Source organism: Coregonus clupeaformis, unplaced genomic scaffold (assembly GCF_020615455.1).
Source record: "Coregonus clupeaformis isolate EN_2021a unplaced genomic scaffold, ASM2061545v1 scaf1809, whole genome shotgun sequence".
In the NCBI taxonomy this organism is placed as follows: Eukaryota; Metazoa; Chordata; class Actinopteri; order Salmoniformes; family Salmonidae; genus Coregonus; species Coregonus clupeaformis.
In genome coordinates this window covers 44,220-66,223 of record NW_025535263.1, presented here as the reverse complement: position 1 = coordinate 66,223, position 22,004 = coordinate 44,220, and the positions used below count along the sequence as shown (strand labels likewise).

General features: G+C 43.4%; 3 long non-coding RNA genes and 10 other non-coding genes across 18 annotated transcripts in view; all 13 read right to left on the bottom strand.

Moving 5' to 3' along the window:
* The window catches only part of LOC121554369, a 48,889-nt gene that overhangs the window by 17,620 nt on the left and 9,265 nt on the right, over window positions 1-22,004 (bottom strand). For 2 of the 6 annotated variants that reach the window (XR_006659835.1, XR_006659834.1), the window contains exons 6-10: window positions 6,433-6,486; window positions 6,022-6,070; window positions 5,543-5,579; window positions 5,245-5,303; window positions 4,994-5,057 (exon numbers count right to left, since the gene is read on the bottom strand). This is a non-coding gene — a long non-coding RNA (uncharacterized LOC121554369). Of the gene's footprint in view, window positions 1-2,460; window positions 2,583-3,296; window positions 3,340-3,730; window positions 3,784-4,993; window positions 5,058-5,244; window positions 5,304-5,542; window positions 5,580-6,021; window positions 6,071-6,432; window positions 6,487-6,763; window positions 6,814-7,137; window positions 7,186-7,456; window positions 7,551-7,774; window positions 7,818-8,307; window positions 8,401-22,004 lie in introns of those variants that run through there. The other 4 variants (XR_005997667.2, XR_006659830.1, XR_006659832.1 and 1 more) reach the window with 4 other exon arrangements.
* LOC121554786 lies at window positions 2,655-2,729 on the bottom strand. Its single transcript, XR_005997796.1, has one exon. It is a non-coding gene; the product is annotated as a small nucleolar RNA SNORD31 (small nucleolar RNA).
* Window positions 5,130-5,204, bottom strand: LOC121554775. Its single transcript, XR_005997786.2, has one exon. It is a non-coding gene; the product is annotated as a small nucleolar RNA SNORD31 (small nucleolar RNA).
* Window positions 5,734-5,858, bottom strand: LOC121554791. The gene has a single exon (XR_005997801.2). It is a non-coding gene; the product is annotated as a small nucleolar RNA SNORD22 (small nucleolar RNA).
* LOC121554764 lies at window positions 6,887-6,950 on the bottom strand. The gene has a single exon (XR_005997776.1). It is a non-coding gene; the product is annotated as a small nucleolar RNA SNORD29 (small nucleolar RNA).
* LOC121554368 lies at window positions 12,049-17,658 on the bottom strand. The gene is made up of 9 exons (XR_005997664.2): window positions 17,607-17,658; window positions 17,275-17,328; window positions 15,055-15,103; window positions 14,544-14,580; window positions 14,242-14,300; window positions 13,991-14,054; window positions 13,334-13,385; window positions 12,897-12,939; window positions 12,049-12,186 (listed from the first exon to the last, which is right to left on the bottom strand). It is a non-coding gene; the product is annotated as an uncharacterized LOC121554368 (long non-coding RNA).
* On the bottom strand, window positions 12,258-12,332 carry LOC121554784. The gene has a single exon (XR_005997794.1). It is a non-coding gene; the product is annotated as a small nucleolar RNA SNORD31 (small nucleolar RNA).
* Window positions 13,628-13,701, bottom strand: LOC121554773. The gene has a single exon (XR_005997784.1). It is a non-coding gene; the product is annotated as a small nucleolar RNA SNORD31 (small nucleolar RNA).
* LOC121554777 lies at window positions 14,127-14,201 on the bottom strand. Its single transcript, XR_005997787.1, has one exon. It is a non-coding gene; the product is annotated as a small nucleolar RNA SNORD31 (small nucleolar RNA).
* LOC121554793 lies at window positions 14,765-14,891 on the bottom strand. Its single transcript, XR_005997803.1, has one exon. It is a non-coding gene; the product is annotated as a small nucleolar RNA SNORD22 (small nucleolar RNA).
* On the bottom strand, window positions 17,020-17,091 carry LOC121554770. Its single transcript, XR_005997781.1, has one exon. It is a non-coding gene; the product is annotated as a small nucleolar RNA SNORD30 (small nucleolar RNA).
* Window positions 17,718-19,242, bottom strand: LOC123487680. The gene is made up of 4 exons (XR_006659837.1): window positions 19,148-19,242; window positions 18,615-18,657; window positions 18,297-18,390; window positions 17,718-18,028 (listed from the first exon to the last, which is right to left on the bottom strand). It is a non-coding gene; the product is annotated as an uncharacterized LOC123487680 (long non-coding RNA).
* On the bottom strand, window positions 17,731-17,794 carry LOC121554765. The gene has a single exon (XR_005997777.1). It is a non-coding gene; the product is annotated as a small nucleolar RNA SNORD29 (small nucleolar RNA).

Here is a 22,004-nt window from a genome sequence, read left to right as displayed (position 1 = left end):
AGACCAGAGCTCTTGCAGGATTAACTGCGCTAAGTAAAGAATGGGCTGAAAACTCAGGAATTAGTACATCTTGGACAGGATGGTTTGATACCATGTTTGGTAAATGGAAAACCATAGCAGCAACCATCTTAGGGGCAGTCCCTATGTCCGAGGATTGGTGAGCAAGGCGTTGGTGAATGCAGTATCTCACCAAATGATAAGAGATGGACCGACTCCGGACTCTGACCAGGAGAGCGGGAAATACGATCCTCCAGGCTTGGGGGATAACGACGACTTTGACCCTGAAAGACCGCAATTGGATGAAACGTTTATTGGTTCTGATGTATGAAGGTCATAGGGAAAATACTAAAAAGAAGACCTATGATTGGATGTAGATAAATAGAACTGATCTCTGAGATTAAACATGTTTGTAAATACATTTATCCTGAAGATGAAACCATTTAGTCAAAAGGGTGGATTGATAGATGAATTTGTGTATTAAAAATAATGACTAAAGAATTTCACCCCAAACACAGTATAAATGTTTATGAATTATCATGTAGTGTCAACCCACTAACAGAGGGGGCGTTACTAACCATTCAAGGGGGAAGGCGGGAACTGTTTAAGAAAGGTGGGAGGAGCATAGTGTCTTTGTTTGTCAAGGAGTATAAAAAACAGGATATTTGTGTTTTTGAGCAGAGCTCTCCTTAAATAAAATGTACTGATAATTACTTGTGGATTGTGGACCTTGAATCATTGATGATTAAAACCAGAGCTTTACAACCTCTGGTAATGATTCAAGCTTAGGTTGAATTAGAGATAAAAATTCACATGACACATGCTTTTTTATATATATTGTCCCATACACTAATAATCTTAATTCCTGATCAAGCTTTGCCGAACCACTATGGCCCAGATTATAGGACTGTGGTGTTTTGCTGCACTAGCCCAATTCACCACAAGAGACATACAGGTATTCTATCCTACTATTGCATACAGAACTGAAGTGCAATTAGAAGAGGATATATGTAGAAAGTGTGCGCTGATGAGGTTTGAGACGGAAGAGGAAGTGAGACTACGTTTACGTCATTTAGCAGACGCTCTTATCCAGAGCGATTTACAAATTAGTGCATTCAATTTATGATAGCCAGTGGGACAACCACCCCATTTTTATTTTTTAATGGGGGCCCCCTCTGTGGGTAGAAGGATTACTTTTTTTACTATTCCAGGTATACCTTAAAGAGGAAAACAACTCGCTGGGTTTTTTTTTTGTATTCAATTAACTCGGTAGACTAGACCCAGCTGCTATAGAGAGCAATAGTAATGGTATCTTTTTGTAGGCACAAACACCGCCATGGTTCGATGGACAAATCTTATGGGAAAATTGAGTGTTCGGATCAACACTGAACATGGTCTGTGGTAAACGCAGGCTTAAATCTTGTTTATTTTTCTAAAATCAGCTTACACCATTTCATTTAAGTATTTGTAATAAAAGCACATGCTATAATGGTCAGGTTTACCATTTCAGAAAATGTGTAATCTAAAAGGCAATTTATTCTTGATCCGAAAATGTTATCGGTGCCGTAAGAACGCAGACCAAACCCAGCACTAAACAATATTAACTGTACAGTATCTTAATTTTTGCCTGCTAAATCAAAATTCTAATGTAATGAGTCCAGGATTAGGCTCAATCTGTGTCCAGGAAACAGGCCCCAAAAACAAATCATTTCATCTCTGTAACCAAAATGGTTTACCTTGGTAGTGCAGTCAGAACAAACGCTAAATTAACTTGTAGTGGTCAGAGGCCAAATTGAGCTCCCCACCTCATCACTGTGCGTCTCAAATTGTGTAATAATTCGGAGGGCTCATACAGAGCCGCATTGATCTGATTCTATATAAACCCAAACTCACTTCCTTGACAACTCTGCATGGCTCCGCGATTGTAGTATGAATGCCCAGACTTCGGCAGAGGCCACATCACCGTAACTGCAGCGCCTTTGAAACTGAACTCAGAGCTTGTACAAGCTGGCAAACTATAGCATTGATGTCAATGTGATCCACCCAGTTAAATATACCGAAACTTACCTTTTTCCCCCAACATGGAAAAGCGCCTGAGCGAACACCTCATCCACCATTATTGGCAGTATGGATTGCAGCATAAATTAACCGTTATGCCATATATTATCTATAAACTGACCCAGCCTGGCGCCTAAACATGCTGCCTACAATAACACCCTTTCAAAAACAAATCAATTGCTTCAAATAATGAAAATAAGTCTGCTTTCTATAGCCAGTGAAAACTGTCACATCTGCTTTAGAACCACTTAGAATAAATGTGTAAAGATTTGAGATGACCGAAAATGTCATTGTTCAGTATTGAATTCAGCACACCAAATGGCTCATTCAAAATGGCCAAATGGACCAAGTCTGATTTCCTACTGCCAAGAAAGAAAGAAAAAAGCATCACATTTGTATATTTATTTATTCAGCAAAACACATAGTCAGGGGTTGAATTGACTTGGCCTGGTTTTCCCAGTTCCAACGAGACTGTCCCACTTCCTTGCTGCCCAAACAGGAGTGCGAGCCGGTGTACAACACGAGCACTAGAGGGGAAAAATAGGGTGAGAATTAAATCCTGGTGACACTGTAGGGACAAGGAAACAAGCTATGAGATGCCTTGATCAGAGGGGTAACCAATCAGTCAGCTTTCCATCAGACTGGGGCGGTAATGAGAACTCATCACGTCAGAGTATGTGGTGTGTAACACATTGCATGGTTCAGTGGGACGTCCAAGAGGACCATGCAACAGTAGCGTACATTAAGAACTTCTTCCTAATATTAAGTTGGGCCCCTTTCCATTATAATACATAGACAGTGTACAAAACAGCAAACACCTGCTCTTGCCATGACAGACTGACCAGGCGAAAGCTTCCCCATTGATGTCTCTTGTTAAACATCAATTAGAGATGAAGAGACATGGATTGTTTATTTGCGCCATTCAGAGGGTGAATGGAGAAGACAAAAGAGCATTTGAACGGGGTACGGTAGGTGCCAGGCACACCGGTTTGTGTCAACAGCAACACTTTTAGGTTTGTCAAGCGCAACACTTTCTAGTATGTATCAAGAACGGTCCACCGCCCAAAGGACAGCCAGCCAACGCCGACCCACAGTTGTGTCATGGGCCAGCATCCCTGTGGAACGCTTTTGACACCTTGTAGAGTCCATGCCCTGACAAATTGAGGCTGTTGAGGGCAAACTCAATATTAGGACTGTGTTCTCTATACTGAGTGCATTATAAAACTGGAACCAGTACACACCTTCCCACTCCACCAGGACAGCAACACTTCAACAGCCAACGAGCTAGAAAAAAAAAAACAGACGTTTGAAAACCAAATAATCCCAATCTTAGATAACTAGACTACATGCAGAGCATTCTGAAACGAGATCAGTTTTTTTTTTAAAGTCATTGCATCCATCCAGCCAGTGGTCCAGGGTCCGGGGTCAAGGCCCCCACCCAGACACCCTCCCTCCAGGCAGGCAGCCCACCTTACCCCTGCCACATCGTAATAAGCAGGCTTGTCAGTGCCTGCCCAACCCACAGGAGGGCCGATGGGAGACGAGACCTTATCCAGCCCAAGAGCACTGGACAGGATTGTCACCTGACTGACTGTTGCAAAGGTTTCATCATAGGACATTCCAGAATGCCTCATGTGGAAGGTGGTTTAAGATACGGTCAAAACAAGTCACCCACCTTTCCATAGACTGCAGACACTAGGACCTCAACCAGGTGGGGGGAGCAGAACACTAGAGGGACAAAGTAGGAGAGCATGAAGTGACATTTAACGAACTAGTAGTAAGACATGGGATCAGTCTACAGCAGTGGAATTCTAACCCTGGGGACCCAAAGCGGTGAACATTAGTTTTTACCCTAGCACTACACACCTGATCCAACTCAAACCTCTGATTATTTGAGTCAGGTGTGTAGAACTAGGACAAGAGCCATGTGCACTCCTCGGGGTCCCCAGGACCAGGAAACACTGCTGTAGTGTAGATCAGTTCGGTAACCAATCAGTCAGTTCAAATCAAATCAAATTTTATTGGTCACATGCGCCGAATACAACAGGAGCAGACATTGCAGTGAAATGCTTACTTACAGCCCTTAACCAACAGTGCATTTATTTTAAACAAAAAAAGTAAGAATAAAACAACAACAAAAAAAGTGTTGAGAAAAAAAAGAGCAGAAGTAAAATAAAGTGACAGTAGGGAGGCTATATATACAGTAAAATAAAGTGACGGTAGGGAGGCTATATATACAGGGGGGTACCGTTGCAGAGTAAATGTGCCAATGTGCGGGGACACCGGCTAGTTGAGGTAGTTGAGGTAATATGTACATGTGGGTAGAGTTAAAGTGACTATGCATAAATACTTAACAGAGTAGCAGCAGCGTAAAAAGGATGGGGTGGGGGGGGCAGTGCAAATAGTCCGGGTAGCCATGATTAGCTGTTCAGGAGTCTTATGGCTTGGGGGTAGAAGCTGTTGAGAAGTCTTTTGGACCTAGACTTGGCACTCCGGTACCGCTTGCCGTGCGGTAGCAGAGAGAACAGTCTATGACTAGGGTGGCTGGAGTCTTTGACAATTTTGAGGGCCTTCCTCTGACACCGCCTGGTATAGAGGTCCTGGATGGCAGGGAGCTTTGCCCCAGTAATAGGAAATCATCACTTCTACTAGCCCAAACCAGCAGGCAGACAGCACCATTATTCCAGTCACATCTATTATTCAGTTTGTCCCCTGGCATCCAAACATGCTTAGTCTTAATACGTTTTCCACCACGCTAGACTGGCTAATGCTAACTACTCATGTTGCACCTTGCCTTCAGCCAGAGACTGCTGCAACCTTATTGGCTGAACGTCAGGAAGTAGCATTGATTGCAGTTGGACGCAGATGACAAATGAAACGACACCATCTGCCAGCTGGTTGTGCTACACTTCCACACCTAATAACTTAAATTACACACCTTTGACTTCATTTCACAGCAAAGAGTTTCCTTCTAGTGGCCAGTCTAGTACAACAGTTAGGACCTGGAAGAGGAGATTTTAAATCTAAATTAATGCGCTAAAAACAGTAGTACATCAAAGTTGCCCCCCCATCTCTATAGATCAGTTCGATAACCAATCAGTCAGCTTAACATCAGACTGGGGCAGTAATAGGAAATCATCACTTCTACATTATAAAAAAAGGACAGAAGTGAGGTCAAATCATACACACCTTGAGGTAGTGCAGTAACAAGTGTCTCCTAGTGACCAGTCTGGTACCACCGTCAGGTCCTGAAGGGGAGAAGGAATAAACATGACTAGCAGTACATTAAACTGCTTTATTGTCTGATAGATCAGAGGGGGAAAACTGATTGTTACATCAGACCAGGGAGGTAATATAATCTAAAATAAAAAGGGAACTGATCCCAGAGCAGCACTATCACCCTGAGACTAAATATGGGAAAGTGCTGACAAAGACCCTGTACTACATCAGGTCAAGAATGGAGTTACTTGGACGTTAGAATACTAACCTTCAGACTCCATCCTGCTTCAACTGCATTGATGGTACTGTAAAATAACAGAAACAGGTTAGGGAGAAATAAACCGACTACGTCCGGGTAGCCCATCCACCCCAGTGATTTGTGCTGCTACTAGCGTTTCGTGAATTACTCTGCATCTACTGAAACCAAAATGGCAGCCATTTTATGTGTTTTGTCTCTGGTCCCATCAGACAGTTGGTAACCCCAACGAGCCGTCCCCTTGTTGCCCTAGCAACGCCAGTGGGTCCACCTTTGCAGGTTCTGTCGTTGACGAGGGCGTAAGACGCGTCGGGTGTCATCACCAGGAGCCAGAGTCACCATGACTACCAAACGTCAACACTTGTTTGCAGTGAGTTTTAACACTAGGCTGGTGGTAATAGCTCGTGGCTAAGGCTCTGGTTAAGATTCATTTCCCATGACATCGCATCTCTAGTCAGTCACTGAACGTCCTCATATTAACCAAAACTCACCTGTCTAGCTGCCATCACGGCTCCCTGCCCAGCCACATACAGAGGAAACCTACCAAGACAAAACACGTCAGGTTAAATGTCTTTCTGAGGACCAGATAGGTACAAGGAAGGTGTTAGCCGTAACATATGTAGCCCTTATGACAGGGTTACGTAGTCCTCTGCTGAAGTCAGCTATTCCTTTTCTCAACAGGAGTTCAGACGAACGAGATTCCAAAGAGAATGTTCATCATGTTCAGCAGAGGGACAAGATAACTCAAACTACAAAGGTGTTGCATTCAGCTAAGTTAAGTTGTGTACATACTAATACTATATTTAAAAAGGACATCAAACTACACATTGATAATTGGAACTACCACTTTTAGGACAAGACACTGGTATTAAAATATCCATTTAGACTGGATGGCTCCTTACATGCATAGCTTAGAGCAGCCCAGAACACCAGCCATCTTGTTTCAGGACAGTCCACTGTAAAACAAAATGGAGGACGTGTAACTAGACTGCAACAACAGTCAAGCGAGCGTTCTTTACTACGCTGCAGGGTGTCAGGTCATTTAACGTCAACAGGAATTCAGACGAACGAGATTCCAAAAAGGTTTATCATCATGTGGTCGCAGAGAACGATTGTTATTCTGGGAAAGACTTCCCTTTAGTGCAATACTTTTGACCAGGGCCCTTAAAGCTCTATCAAAAGTAGTGTACTATAGAGGGAGCCATTTGAGACCGTTTTAGAACCGCAACTTACCAGTGTGTTTGAGTCCATGTTGCAATTCCACTGACCACAGAGCACAAACCCTGTAGAATGAAAGGCATAGATTTTATTAGTACGACGCTTAAGAAATCAAACATTACTGCTGCATTAGCTACAGCCACTCAGTAGTTCATGTCGTTTCACATCGGTTCAAAGTGAGCTAAGTTTGTCATCATTGGGACTGTAGCATGTACCGGTAGCCATAGCAACTAAACAGTAATGCCAAGAAGCCATCTTGAATAGTCGGCCAACCAAAAGGGGCTAGTGAAAGAGTCTGCATCCAAAGTCCCACCCAATACCCTTCAAGGTGCATTAAGGGAGATGGGGTAACATTTCAAATGTAGCCAGTGACTTAACATTTCACAAACCTGAATTTTCAGAAAGCACATCAGTGTCATGGTCTGGAATCAGGTATCCTACAGAAGGAATCACAAAATAATGTTAGTTATAGTTTGGCTTCTATGAGAGGATAGAATGTTCCTAAATCGAGCCGATCAGAACAAAGAGTAGCTTCACAAAACAATCAGACATATGCTTGTCAATGGATCATCATTTAAAAAGGCCAGAGAGAGTCATATATAGTGCACTACTACCCCGGTTTATGGTCAAAAGCAGTGCACCATATAGCAGATTTGGTGCCATTGGAACTGTCATGAACACCAGTGAACAAACTCAAATGGAACTCACCAGCACACGCATTCCTATTCCGGAATGGAACTCGAAGTGGAGATTCTGTTCAGATGCCTTGAAATCACAATGTCATGTTGCAAACAACGCAGACCTAAGCAAAGGACACATCTACATTAGTGACTTACAAGCCTGTATATTACAAGAGGCTTTGGTACACATAGCAAGGAGGCCATCAGATCAAAGTTAGCATCACCAAAAATCAGACATATGCTTGTCTTTGAGGATCATCATTTAGATACCAAAGTCTCTCTTTAAGGTGAAGGGCTGAGTAGCAGTGCACAGCCAATGTTCCCGCTGGTAAGTCAATGCACTCACATGTCAATGTGTTCTGGACTTCCCTGGCATCTGTCCTGCATTTCTGTTGATCAGGGGGAAAAGTTAGGGAGTTCCATTTTTAAATAGGCAACATGCAGGCATATAGAACACGATATTGGTAGCGTCGCAAATGGCACCTTTTTTCCAATACAGTGTACTACTTTGGACCAGAGCCATGTTAATAAGTACTGCACTATTGAGAATAGGGTACCAGTATGGGAATCAACGGGTCGAAACAGGGGCCAAATGCTACTCAGAATCTGGTAAAGAAGTGTCTTCTTCAAAGGCTGATTCGGTAAGAGAGAGTTCATTTTATCATCACCGTAGCACAGACCTCTAACGTTGGGTTTACTATGAATAATGGTGTAGTTACTTCTACTAACTGGCAAGCTAGCCTACTAGCTAACACCAACATGACACGTGGTTAGCTAGTCGCTAATGACAAACACCAAGCTAGCCAGTTGTTAAACTAACGTTCGCTTGCATCATTTTATTGCCGCAGAGTGAGTCATTGTACCATGTCAGCAACTTACCCGAGCGGCACATTCTCTCCCGAGACGTCGGCATCTTGAAAGGAGAAAATGAACAAGTTGACACAGGACGAGCCACAAAAACGCTCTTCTTCTTCTTCTTCTTCGGTTGGGTTTATCGGCGATTGGCATCCAACGTTATGGCGCATTATCGCCACCTACTGTACTGGAGTGTGGGCCAGAGACAGGGAGAAACTAAATCCTACCTGCCAGCCCCGTTGCTCTAAAAAAGATAACAAAATATTTGAGATTATATCTAATGACGTTCTACTCAATATACGCTTTAAACCAATTTCCTGTATCCCCTTCTCCCTCATACTAGATCTCATCCTCTCTCTTTCCCTTTGATACTGACCACACTGTAGCAATACATGCTCCACGGTCTCTGTTTCCTGACAATAATCACACTTTCCTGTTGGATGCTTTCCTATCACATTTTATGTCTTATTCAACTGGCTGTGTCCCACCCTTAATCTTGTAGAAAATAGCCTCCTCTCTTCTGTCCCTTCCTGCGATCCTCCCCTCCCCGACTTTCCTCTGTACTTGAAATAAATGCTTTCCCTTATTATCTCTATTCCACTGCTCCTGCCATCTCTGCATGTCTTTTTGCCTCTGCCTTGCTCATTGAAACTTCAACATCAACATCCCCACTACTAAGTGCTTGTTTAGCCTGTTCATCTACTGCCTCGTTCCCCTCCACCCCCACATGGGCTGGGACCCAACTAAACCTTATCTGTATACCCATCTGTTTAATACTGCCATGGGTTTGTAGCACCTCATAAAGCAGGTATTGTCTGCTACGTGAGCTAAAGGACTGGAGACTCATTAACACTGCACATGAATCAGAGCAAATAACTACTCTGACTTTTTGCATTCTCATCGACGGGGCTGTAGTGGAACAGGTTGAGAGCTTCAAGTTCCTTGGTGTCCACATCACCAACAAACTATCATGGTCCAAACACACCTAGAAAGTCGTGAAGAGGGCACGACAAAGCCTATTGCCCATCGGGAGAATGAAAAGATTTGGCATGGGTCCTTAGATCCTCAAAAAGTGCACCATTGAGAGCATCCTGACTGGTTGCATCACTGCCTGGTATGGCAACTGCTCAGCCTCTGACCGCAAGGCACTACAGAGGGTAGTGCGTACGGCCCAGTACATCACTGGGGCCAAGCTTCCTGCCATCCAGGACCTCTATACCAGGCGGTGTCAGAGGAAGGCCCTAAAATGTTTCAAAGACTCCAGCCACCCTAGTCATAGACTGTTCGCTCTGCTACCGCACGGCTAGCGGTACTGGAGCGCCAAGTCTAGGTCCAAAAGGCTTCTTAACAGCTTCTACCCCCAAGCCATAAGACTCCCGAACAGCTAATCAAATGGCTACCCGGACTATTTCTTGGATACTTGTGCTGTACAATTAATCACTGTGGCTAGAAATGCCACAAAATCCACCTTCTTCACAATGAGTGTATCCAGATCACCCGATTGACTTAAAACACTAGCAACTGGTTTCAATGCATTCACCGCCACTCTATCTTCAACACTGTTGCCTCTTTCCCCTTCGACTCTCTTCACCGCCTCCACATATCCAGGAGATCCGCTGCGCAGCCCTGACCCTTGACACCTCGACCTCCTTCACCCTAACAGGGCACTCGAGGAAGTGCGGAGTATGATCCCCACCACAGTTGCAACATTTTCCATTCGCAGATTCTACAATATCATACTTCTCACGTCTGCAAACATTTGACACATGACCATATCCTTTACAATCTCCACACTGTAATGGTTTGGACACAAATGCTCTCACCGCATACCTCACATATCCAAGCTTCACATGTTCTGGTAGTCACCTCAAACAATAATAACAATCGCACAACACATAGCTTTCCTGTCCCTAATTAGAAAAAGGTTGAGAAACACTAGTAGGCCAGTCTGGGTACCAGTTTGTGCCATCATGCCACTGCACTGCTTGTCATGCCAAACAACAAGGAGTGGGATGACATCACAAACAGAGGGATGACATCACAAACAGAGGGATACTACAAAGCAGGAGAACATTTTTAGAAAGATACCGGTAAGCTTGAAATGGGCGTGGTCTAATTGACTCAACCAAAACGCACATCTAAGTTCAGCGTTTTGAATCAACTCAAATCAAGTTATTTTGGGTTGTTTATCAAAATTAGCTAACTAACTCATTGATCCTGCTTTGTAAATGTACACCTCTCAGATCTGTTAGAATGCTACTAGACAGTACCATCATACTGAGTTAGAACTGTTTTGTTCTGGTTGTCTGCCAACCAGTGCCTCACTTCAATGTATCTGTTATTCAATTCACTCACCCCACCATGGTTAGTGTTGGTGTGTAACTATTTATTAAATTCACTCGTTAGTGTTGTGTACTACCCCACCATGGTTAGTGTGTAACTGTTTGACTTCATGTCTTGAAAAGGTTTTAATTTCATCACTGCAGAATATTACCATAAAATACAGTTTTCCAGGGAGTCCTAGAAACCAGTTAAAGAAACTCCATCCAACAACTATTTTGGTATTTGCTTAATTAGTCCAATGTTGGAATTGTCGTGTAAATTCACCACTAAGGACTCAAACTCAAAGTAAATGAAGTAATCTTTAATGCGTGGAGAGGTTCACAAACTCAATACAAACTCTAAAGAGGTTCCCTTTCAGTCCTTCTATACTGCTACGCAAACAAGTTATAAGCATGGTTGGTTCCTGTATATGACTGATTTATACCACACAAGGCTTCCTACCTTGAAACGGAGCTATTGTATCACTCCTAGTTCCCAGAGCAATGTTCTGGGTGTACTGCCACATTGCTTATGAGGGTATGGGCTTTACTCCTTTGTGCAGTCAGTCACTCGCATGAACCTTGTAAGCAATCAAGTTCTCAAGACATGTCACTTTCAAAATACAGAAATCACCCCATATTTTGCCAATACCAAAATATAGGTTTTAGGTGGCACTTTCCTTTAAGGAAAGCATGCAGCAGCAGTCAGGTGAAAGGTTATTTGGCATGTCCAAAGTCAGACTGAGACCTTTTTAATGCCACAGAAAATCCCATCCATCTGAGTGATGAAAGGCATTTTATACCAATCATACTTTTTAAATATATATTGTCCCATACACTAATAGTCTTAATTCTTGATCAAGCTTCGCCGAACCACTATGGCCCAGATTATAGGACAGTGGTGTTTTGCTGCACTAGCCCAATTCACCACAAGAGACATACAGGTATTCTATCCTACTATTGCATACAGAACTGAAGTGCAATTAGAAGAGGATAGATGTAAAAAGTGCGCGCAGACGAGGTTTGAGACGGAAGAGGAAGCGAGACTACGTTTACGTCATTTAGCAGACGCCCTTATCCAGAGCGATTTACAAATTAGTGCATTCAATTTATGATAGCCAGTGGGACAACCACCCCATTTTTTTTTTTTTTTTATGGGTGGGGGTAGAAGGATTACTTTTTTACTATTCCAGGTATTCCTTATTCCAATAACACCCTTTCAAAAACAAATCAATGGCTTAAAATAAGGAAAATAAGTCTGCTTTCTATAGCCAGTGAAAACGGTCACATCTGCTTTAGAACCACTTAGAATAAATGTGTAAAGATTTGAGATGACAGGAAATGTCATTGTTCAGTATTGAATTCAGCACACCAAATGGCTCATTCAAAATGGCCATATTTACCAAGTCTGATTTCCTACTGCCAAGAAAGAAAGAAAAAAGCATCACATTTGTAGATTTATTTATTCAGCAAAACACAGTCAGGGGTTGAATTGACTTGGCCTGGTTTTCCCAGTTCCAACGAGACTGTCCCACTTCCTTGCTGCCCAAACAGGAGTGCGAGCCGGTGTTCCACACGAGCACTAGAGGGGAAAATAGGGTGAGAATTAAATCCTGGTGACACTGTAGGGACAAGTAGACAAGCTATGAGATGCCTTGATCAGAGGGGTAACCAATCAGTCAGCTTTACATCAGACTGGGGCGGTAATGAGAACTCATCACGTCAGAGTATGTGGTGTGGAACAAATGGCATGGTTCAGTGGGACGTCCAAGAGGACCATGCAACAGTAGCGTACATTAAGAACTTCTTCCTAATATTAAGTTGGGCCCCTTTCCATTATAATACATAGACAGTGTACAAAACAGCAAACACCTGCTCTTGCCATGACAGACTGACCAGGCGAAAGCTTCCCCACTGATGTCTCTTGTTAAACATCAATTAGAGATGAAGAGACATGGATTGTTTATTTGCGCCATTCAGAGGGTGAATGGAGAAGACAAAAGAGCATTTGAACGGGGTACGGTAGGTGCCAGGCACACCGGTTTGTGTCAACTGCAACACTTTTAGGTTTGTCAAGCGCAACAGTTTCTAGCATGTATCAAGAATGGTCCACCACCCAAAGGACAGCCAGCCAACGCCGACCCACAGTTGTGTCATGGGCCAGCATCCCTGTGGAACGCTTTCGACACCTTGTAGAGTCCATGCCCTGACAAATTGAGGCTGTTGAGGGCAAACTCAATATTAGGAATGTGTTCTCTATACTGAGTGCATTATAAAACTGGAACTACACACCTTCCCACTCCACCAGGACAGCAACACTTCAACAGCCAACGAGCTAGGAAAAAAAAAACTGAACAGTTTGAAAACCAAATTATCCCAATCTTAGATAACTAGACTACATGCAGAGCATTCTGAAACGAGATCAGCTTTATTTTGTTCAGTCATTGCAGCCATCCAGCCAGTGGTCCAGGGTCCGGGGTCAAGCCCCCCACCCAGACACCCTCCCTCCAGGCAGGCAGCCCACCTTACCCCTGAACCAGTAAACAGGCTTGTCAGTGCCTGCCCAACCCACAGGAGGGCCGATGGGAGACGAGACCTTATCCAGCCCAAGAGCACTGGACAGGACTGTCACCTGACTGGAGGTTAGAAATTCGAATTCATCATATACAACATTCCAGAATGCCTCATGTGGAAGGTGGTTTAAGATACGGTCAAAACAAGTCACCCACCTTTCCATAGACTGCAGACACTAGGACCTCAACCAGGTGGGGGAGCAGAACACTAGAGGGACAAAGTAGGAGAGCATGAAGTGACATTTAACGAACTAGTGGTCAGACACGGGATCAGTCTACAGCAGTGGAATTCTAACCCTGGGGACCCAAAGCGGTGAACATTTGTTTCTGCCCTAGAACTACACACCTGATCCAACTCAAACCTGTGGTTATTTGAGTCAGGTGTGTAGAACTAGGACAAGAGCCATGTGCACTCCTCGGGGTCCCCAGGACCAGGAAACACTGCTGTAGTGTAGATCAGTTCGTAACCAATCAGTCAGTTTTACATCAGACTGGGGCGGTAATAGGAAATCATCACTTCTACTAGCCCAAACCAGCAGGCAGACAGCACCATTATTCCATTCACATCTATTATTCAGTTTGTCCCCTGGCATCCAAACATGCTTAGTCTTAATACATTTTTCCACCACGCTAGACTGGCTAATGCTAACTACTCATGTTGCGCCTTGCCTTCAGCCAGAGACTGCTGCAACCTTATTGGCTGAACATCAGGAAGTAGCATTGATTGCAGTTGGACGCAGATGACAAATGAAACGGCACCATCTGCCAGCTGGTTGTGCTACACTTCCACACCTAATAACTTAAATTACACACCTTTGACTTCATTTCACAGCAAAGAGTTTCCTTCTAGTGGCCAGTCTAGTACAACAGTTAGGACCTGGAAGAGGAGATTTTAAATCTAAATTAATGCGCTAAAAACAGCAGTACATCAAAGTTGCCCCCCCATCTCTATAGATCAGTTCGATAACCAATCAGTCAGCTTAACATCAGACTGGGGCGGTAATAGGAAATCATCACTTCTACATTATAAAAAAAGGATAGAAGTTAGGTCAAATCATACACACCTTGAGGTAGTGCAGTAACAAGTGTCTACTAGTGACTAGTCTGGTACCACCGTCAGGTCCTGAAGGGGAGAAGGAATAAACATGACCAGCAGTACATTAAAGACTGCTTTATTGACTGATAGATCAGAGGGGGAAAACTGATTGTTACATCAGACCAGGGAGGTAATATAATCTAAAATAAAAAGGGAACTGATCCCAGAGCAGCACTATCACCCTGAGAGACTAAATATGGGAAAGTGCTGACCAAGACCCTGTACTACATCAGGTCAAGAATGGAGTTACTTGGACGTTAGAATACTAACCTTCAGACTCCATCCTGCTTCAACTGCATTGATGGTACTGTAAAATAACAGAAACAGGTTAGGGAGAAATAAACCGACTACGTCCGAGTAGCCCATCCACCCCAGTGATTTGTGCTGCTACTAGCGTTTCGTGAATTACTCTGCATCTACTGAAACCAAAATGGCGGCCATTTTAGATAAACAATGCAGAGCTAACAGCCATTTATGTGTTTTGTCTCTGGTCCCATCAGACAGTTGGTAACCCCAACGAGCCGTCCCCTTGTTGCCCTGGCAACGCCAGTGGGTCCACCTTTGCAGGTTCTGTCGTTGACGCAGGGCGTAAGACGCGTGCGGGTGTCATCACCAGGAGCCAGAGTCACCATGACTACCAAACGTCAACACTTGTTTGCAGTGAGTTTTAACACTAGGCTGGTGGTAATAGCTCGTGGCTAAGGCTCTGGTTAAGATTCATTTCCCATGACATCGCATCTCTAGTCAGTCACTGAACGTCCTCATATTAACCAAAACTCACCTGTCTAGTTGCCATCACGGCTCCCTGCCCAGCCACATACAGAGGAAACCTACCAAGACAAAACGCGTCAGGTTAATGTCTTTGAGGACCAGATCGGTACAAGGAAGGTGTTAGCCGCAACCAGGGGCGGTGTGTTCATTAGGCGACGCACTGCCAAACGGGGAAAAGGAAGGGATTTTTTTCTAATCAATTATATCCGGCAACAGTGTTTCTCTAATCTAGACGTCTGATCTGCCACTAAATGTCCAATCAGGCTAAAGTCGTGCTTCAAATGCCCCCACCTTTTGGGGCGATTTCAGTCAGGTTGAAAATCGCCCCAGAAGTCTCTCATAGACTCTCATGTAAAAAAATTTTTTTTTCAAATATCAGAGCTTTCAATACAATCTCTATGGGTTTCTGAGGGCTTGCACTTACGCGCTTTCGTCATACGTAACATAACCATGAACGTAACTAAGAAAAGAGCGGGTAGCAGCGTCAATCAATTCACGTACTACTATCAAGATGGCTAACGTTCAGTGCAACTCGATTGTCTCTTTGAAAGAAGTTCACATCAAAGACCATTCAAAACGAGCTACTGGAGTGTATGCTAGCGGTCATGAGGGAACATATTGTGGAGGAGGTGAAGTCGGCGAACTTCGTAGCTATCCAAGCTGACGAGACCACGGACGTTTCTACACAGACACAGCTGGTGCTTGTGCTGAGGTACATAGATAGCAACCACAAAGTGCAGGAGCGCTTTTTTGAGTTCCTTCCCATCTCGGAATCAACCTCAGTCTCAATCGCCAGTGTGCTTTTGGAGAGACTGAACGGTATTTTTGCCGACGGCGAGAAAGTCAAACTGTGGTGCACTGGCACTGTACCAGGTTCTCATGAGCTACAACCTCCAGGAGACGTTCTCTGACTGTGACTCTGTTGAACATCCTCATAACTACTCCCATGACAACAGCTGAAGCTGAGAGATGTTTCTCAACTTTGACACGAGTTAAGACATTCCTGCGAAATTCAATGGGCCAGGAACGTCTGAATGCACTGGCCATGCTTTCCATGGAGAGGGAACTAGTCCTCAGCATGCCTGATTTCAATGAGAAAGTCATTGACCGCTTTGCTGCATTGAAAGAGAGAAGAGAACAGTTTCAGTACAAGTAATGTAGCCTCTCTCTCTCTTTGTCCCTCCCTGTCTGTCTCTTTAACACACACACGCCCAAATCAGTTCACAGTTGATGTTGTTTAAAATAGTTATTTTTCATAAAAAAAAAAGTAAAAAAATAAATAATAATCTGTTCATGTTCATTTTTACAAATCTATACAATTGGCCAGAATATGGTTGTTCATTTTTACAAAGCCATACAGATAGCTGTGTTTACCTTTTCTAGAAATTATTTTCAAATTCTGTTTTCAGGCAAAATGTCTATCACTGTTCATTTTCACAAATATATACAAGAGGGCAGAATATGGAAGTCTATAAAAATTTCTTATTACCAATAACTTGCATCAATGTTTTCAGTAGCCTCTATCAAAAGCTCCTGCTTGCTTGTTGTGAATTATGCTCAGGTGCACATATTTCCAATTCAACCATGAGGCAAAAAATGTGGTAAAAGCTCTTGTTGATCCTGCAATCTGAACAAATACCAAGCTGCTGTATTTTCAGCTGATATTTCATTTGTTTATGGAAATGCATATTGTTTATGCAGTGTTGAGGAATGTGAAAGAACACCCTTGATTATTTTTACTGTGATAACTTATTTTGCTTTTGTAAGCCAACACTTTTGAGATCAGTCAATAAATGCTTCTGGCATTGACTTATATGCTGCCCCTGTCTTCATGTTGTTGCTGGACATATCTTTTTGAAAATGTGTGTAGGTCACCTAAATCATCAGAAAAATTGCCCCCCTGAGAATTTTTTTCAGGAGCCGCCACTGGCCGCAACATATGTAGCCCTTATGACAGGGTTACGTAGTCCTCTGCTGAAGTCAGCTATTCCTTTTCTCAACAGGAGTTCAGACGAACGAGATTCCAAAGAGAATATTCATCATGTTCAGCAGAGGGACAAGATAGCTCAAACTACAAAGGTGTTGCGTTCAGCTAAGTTAAGTTGTGTACATACCAATACTATATTTAAAAAAGGACATCAAACTACACATTGATAATTGGAACTACCACTTTTAGGACAAGTTAAGACACTGGTATTAAAATATCCATTTAGACTGGATGGCTCCTTACATGCATAGCTTAGAGCAGCCCAGAACACCAGCCATCTTGTTTCAGGACAGTCAACTGTAAAACAAAAATGGAGGACGTGTAACTAGACTGCAACAACAGTCAAGCGAGCGTTCTTTACTACGCTGCAGGGTGTCAGGTCATTTAACGTCAACAGGAATTCAGACGAACGAGATTCCAAGAAAGTTTATCATCATGTGGTCGCAGAGAACGATTGTTATTCTGGGAAAGACTTCCCTTTAGTGCAATACTTTTGACCAGGGCCCTTAAAGCTCTATCAAAAGTAGTGTACTATAGAGGGAGCCATTTGAGACCGTTTTAGAACCGCAACTTACCAGTGTGTTTGAGTCCATGTTGCAATTCCACTGACCACAGAGCGCAAAACCCTGTAGAATGAAAGGCATAGATTTTATTAGTACGATGCTTAAGAAATCAAACATTACTGCTGCATTAGCTACAGCCACTCAGTAGTTCATGTCGTTTCACATCGGTTCAAAGTGAGCTAAGTTTGTCATCATTGGGACTGTAGCATGTACCGGTAGCCATGGCAACTAAACAGTAATTCCAAGAGGCCATCTTGAATAGTCGGCTAACCAAAAGGGGCTAGTGAAAGAGTCTGCATCCAAAGTCCCACCTAATACCCTTCAAGGTGCATTAAGGGAGATGGGGTAACATTTCAAATGTAGCCAGTGACTTAACATTTCACAAACCTGAATTTTCAGAAAGCACATCAGTGTCATGGTCTGGAATCAGGTATCTTACAGAAGGAATCACAAAATAATGTTAGTTATAGTTTGGCTTCTTTGAGGATAGAATGTTCCTAAATCGAGCCGATCAGAACAAAGAGTAGCTTCACAAAACAATCAGACATATGCTTGTCAATGGATCATCATTTAAAGGCCAGTGAGAGTCATATATAGTGCACTACTACCCCGGGTTATGGTCAAAAGCAGTGCACCATATAGCAGATTTGGTGCCATTGGAACTGCCATGAACACCAGTGAACAAACTCAAATGGAACTCACCAGCACACGCATTCCTATTCCGGAATGGAACTCGAAGTGGAGATTCTGTTCAGATGCCTTGAAGTCACAAAGTCATGTTGCAAACAACGCAGACCTAAGCAAAGGACACATCTACATTAGTGACTTACAAGCCTGTATATTACAAGAGGCTTTGGAACACATAGCAAGGAGGCCATCAGATCAAAGTTAGCATCACCAAAAATCAGACATATGCTTGTCTTTGAGGATCATCATTTAGATACCAAAGTCTCTCTTTAAGGTGAAGGGCTGAGTAGCAGTGCACAGCCAATGTTCCCGCTGGTAAGTCAATGCACTCACATGTCAATGTGTTCTGGACTTCCCTGGCATCTGTCCTGCATTTCTGTTGATCAGGGGGAAAAGTTAGGGAGTTCCATTTTTAAATAGGCAACATGCAGGCATATAGAACACGATATTGGTAGCGTCGCAAATGGCACCTTTTTTCCAATACAGTGTACTACTTTGGACCAGAGCCATGTTAATAAGTACTGCACTATTGAGAATAGCGTACCAGTATGGGAATCAACGAGTAGAAACAGGGGCCAAATGCTACTCAGAATCTGGTAAAGAAGTGTCTTCTTCAAAGGCTGATTCGGTAAGAGAGAGTTCATTTTATCATCACCGTAGCACAGACCTCTAACGTTGGGTTTACTATGAATAATGGTGTACTTACTTCTACTAACTGGCAAGCTAGCCTACTAGCTAACACCAACATGACACGTGGTTAGCTAGTCGCTAACGACAAACACCAAGCTAGCCAGTTATTAAACTAACGTTCGCTTGCATCATTTTATTGCCGCAGAGTGAGTCATTGTACCATGTCAGCAGCTTACCCGAGCGGCACATTCTCTCCCGAGACGTCGGCATCTTGAAAGGAGAAAATTAACAAGTTTACACAGGACGAGCCACAAAAACGCTCTTCTTCTTCTTCTTCTTCTTCTTCTTCGGTAGGGTTTATCGGTGGTTGGCATCCAACGTTATGGCGCATTATCGCCACCTACTGTACTGGAGTGTGGGCCAGAAACAGGGAGAAACTAAATCCTACCTGCCAGCCCCGTTGCTCTTAAAAAGAAAACAAAATATTTGAGATTATATCTAATGACGTTCTACTCAATATACTCTTTAAACCAATGTCCTATATCCCCTTCTCCCTCATACTAGATCTCATCCTCTCTCTTTCCCTTTGATACTGCCCACACTGTAGCAATACATGCTCCACGGTCTCTGTTTCCTGACAATAATCACACTTTCCTGTTGGATGCTTTCCTATCACATTTTATGTCTTATTCAACTGGCTGTCTCCCACCCTCAATCTTGTAAAAAATATCCTCCTCTCTTCTGTCCCTTCCTGCCATCCTCCCTCCCCCGACTTTCCTCTGTACTTGAAATAAATGCTTTCCCTTCTTATCTCTATTCCACTGCTCCTGCCATCTCTGCATGTCTTTTTGCCTCTGCCTTGCTCATTGAAACTTCAACATCAACATCCCCACTACTAAGTGCTTGTTTAGCCTGTTCATCTACTGCCTCGTTCCCCTCCACCCCCACATGGGCTGGGACCCAACTAAATCTTATCTGTATACCCATCTGTTTAATACTGCCATGGGTTTGTAGCACCTCATAAAGCAGGTATTGTCTGCTACGTGAGCTAAAGGACTGGAGACTCATTAACACTGCACATGAATCAGAGCAAATAACTACTCTGTCTTGTTTGCATTCTCATCGACGGGGCTGTAGTGGAACAGGTTGAGAGCTTCAAGTTCCTTGGTGTCCACATCACCAACAAACTATCATGGTCCAAACACACCTAGAAAGTCGTGAAGAGGGCACGACAAAGCCTATTGCCCATCGGGAGAATGAAAAGATTTGGCATGGGTCCTCAGATGCTCAAAAAGTTATACAGCTGCACCATTGAGAGCATCCTGACTGGTTGCATCACCGCCTGGTATGGCAACTGCTCAGCCTCTGACCGCAAGGCACTACAGAGGGTAGTGCGTACGGCCCAGTACATCACTGGGGCCAAGCTTCCTGCCATCCAGGACCTCTATACCAGGCGGTGTCAGAGGAAGGCCCTAAAATGTTTCAAAGACTCCAGCCACCCTAGTCATAGACTGTTCGCTCTGCTACCGCACGGCTAGCGGTACCGGAGCGCCAAGTCTAGGTCCAAAAGGCTTCTTAACAGCTTCTACCCCCAAGCCATAAGACTCCCCGAACAGCTAATCAAACGGCTACCCGGACTATTTCTTGGACACTTGTGCTGTACAATTAATCACTGTGGCTAGAAATGCCACAAAATCCACCTTCTTCACAATGAGTGTATCCAGATCACCCGATTGACTTAAAACACTAGCAACTGGTTTCAATGCATTCACCGCCATATCTTCAACACTGTTGCCTCTTTCCCCTTCGACTCTCTTCACCGCCTCCACATAGGAGATCCGCTGCGCAGCCCTGACCCTTGACACCTCGACCTCCTCCACCCTAACAGGGCACTCAAGGAAGTGCAGAGTATGATCCCCACCACAGTTGCAACATTTTCCATTCGCAGATTCTACATTATCATACTTCTCTCGTCTGCAAACATTTGACACATGACCATATCCTTTACAATCTCCACACTGTAATGGTTTGGACACAAATGCTCTCACTGCATACCTCACATATCCAAGCTTCACATGTTCTGGTAGTCACCTCAAACAATAATAACAATCGCACAAAACATAGCTTTCCTGTCCCTAATTAGAAAAAGGTTGAGAAACACTAGTAGGCCAGTCTGGGTACCAGTTTGTGCCATCATGCCACTGCACTGCTTGTCATGCCAAACAACAAACAGAGGGATGACATCACAAACAGAGGGATGACATCACAAACAGAGGGATGACATCACAAACAGAGGGATGACATCACAAACAGAGGGATACTACAAAGCAGGAGAACATTTTTAGAAAGATACCGGTAAGCTTGAAATGGGCGTGGTCTAATTGACTCAACCAAAACGCACATCTAAACTCAGCGTTTTGAATCAACTCAAATCATGTTATTTTGGGTTGTTTATCAAAATTAGCTAACTAACTCATTGATCCTGCTTTGTAGTACACCTCTCAGATCTGTTAGGATGCTACTAGACAGTACCATCATACTGAGTTAGAACTGTTTACAGTGGTTGGTTGGTTGTCTGCCTCACTTCAATGTATCTGTTATTCAATTCACTCACCCCACCATGGTTAGTGTTGGTGTGTAACTATTTATTAAATTCACACCCCACCATGGTTAGTGTGTAACTGTTTGACTTCATGTCTTGAAAAGGTTTTAATTTCATCACTGCAGAATAGTACCATAAAATACAGTTTTCCAGGGAGTTCTAGAAACCAGTTAAAGAAACTCCATCCAACAACTATTTTGGTATTTGCTTAATTAGTCCAATGTTGGAATTGTCGTGTAAATTCACCACTAAGGACTCAAACTCAAAGTAAATGAAGTAATCTTTAATGCGTGGAGTGGTTCACAAACTCAATACAAACTCTAAAGAGGTTCCCTTTCAGTCCTTCTATACTGCTACGCAAACAAGTTATAAGCATGGTTGGTTCCTGTATATGACTGATTTATACCACACAAGGCTTCCTACCTTGAAACGGAGCTATTGTATCACTCCTAGTTCCCAGAGCAATGTTCTGGGTGTGCTGCCACATTGCT